The sequence below is a fragment of the Perna viridis genome, chromosome 13, assembly GCF_037379345.1.
Source record: "Perna viridis isolate PV_CMFRI_1.1 ecotype Kerala chromosome 13, ASM3737934v1, whole genome shotgun sequence".
Taxonomy (NCBI): Eukaryota; Metazoa; Mollusca; class Bivalvia; order Mytilida; family Mytilidae; genus Perna; species Perna viridis.
This window is the reverse complement of record NC_142457.1, coordinates 27,547,061-27,548,860: the sequence shown is the minus strand read 5'-3', so window position 1 is coordinate 27,548,860 and position 1,800 is coordinate 27,547,061.

Sequence of the window (1,800 nt, the reverse complement as noted above, 5' to 3'; positions counted from 1 at the left end):
CCAATTCACTTGTGTTTAAAAATGAAAGTAGTGCACACAATACATTTTTACCATTTATTTCTTAGTACTGTGATACTCACAGACAATCACTTTATAAACACTGAATGTAACGTATCCTGTATATTCAAGCAGCCTATTGGAAATTTCGAAAAAGTTGTCAACCTTATATTACAGAACCAAATTTGGCACTAGGCGCTGTTTTATATTTTCGTCTTAATTTAAGATGAAGTACTAGTTCCGCTAGGAAATAACGCCTACTTCTGAAAATAATTAATGAAACTTAATGCACAAATTTCACTTTTCCACCTGGAAAGTATCAAGTAAGGTTGACCTACAACTGATATATTTGTTTCTGTTCTAGTCTAATAAAGAAAAAAAAGTATAAATGTACTATAAAACAACGGGGTAATATTTTAACTTCTGTTTTTATTTATTTAATGTTCAATTTTCATCACACATCACATATATAAGACTGAAAATAAACAAGAGGCTCTAGAAGAGCCTGAATCGTTCACCTGGCAAACAATGCCTTATTAAATAAGTAAGTAAAGGTATCATGCATTGTTACCATGTTTGGTGACATATTGCTAAAACAGAGCATATATTGATGAATGCTGTGTGTTCAATTGAGTACTTAAAGCATTGTTGAATGTTGAAAATGCATTCAAAATGTTGTCTGAGGGGACATTAGCCCAGTATACATTTAAAAAGAAAGAACATAAAATGAAGTAAAAGTAGGGCTATACAACATTTTCATCAGCATTTAACTCCGGAGGCCATGTATACCTATCAAACCAAATATCATTGTAATCGAAGCAAGTACAAAAGTTAGCAGGAAAACGGCAGCCATTTTGAAAACTTTTGTCGTCACCATTCAACTGAGAGTACGATGACAAAATACCTATGTTCTATTTTTTAGGAACTATGGTCATATTTTTCAAAACATGAATATTTTTTAAACAATCAGTTAATGCAGGATACCATAAAAAACAATTATGCCAACTTTCGGTACAGTTTGTCGCACAGTTTCAGAGGAGAGGATTTTCAAAGTTGTTCACGTGAAAAAAGACAAAAAAATTGTTTCAGGGGCCAGTATAACTACATGGGACGACCAGTCATTTTGAAAATTTGGCCTGATCCGCTTTCTGATGGTAAACCTTTGATCAGGTAGCTCTTATCGTGCTGAATACGTTTACCCTGTCAGAATTGTCCTATACCAAATGGTTTTTGAGATACGTGTATTTGCAAAAAAAAAAAACAACGTTTTTTTATCCCCATGTTCTATTTTTTAAGAGTTGTCCAAAGGTCTGTCTCCTTAAGTTGTCAGCGATCCAGAAAATTGTTGACACGCAAAATAAATTTTGGTTGACCTTTGATCGTTTAATTTGACAACTCTGTTTAGTGGAAGGATAACTTTCACAATGCATGGTTATACCTGCATAGAAAAACAATTACTTAAGGAGGTAGGGTAAGGGATACAACTCGTACAAATAATTGGAACGTTTGTATTCAACATTTTTCATCGAACTTATCTGGAATGATTTCATTCTGTTTCAAATAAAAGCATGATAGGCTTTGGTGAAATTGAATATAATACAAACATATTACCGATTTTAAGAGTTATTTCACTTACCCTATGTCTACCTTCTTTAGTCAATGATATTTGTAAAAAAATGGTTTTGATTTTTTATTAAATCTTTTCAATATTTCCTGCATTACACTTGATAGAACTTTTCTGTGCTCAATTCGGCTTTATATTTCGATAGTTTTGGTTTTGAACGCGAGCCATTTTGGATTAGA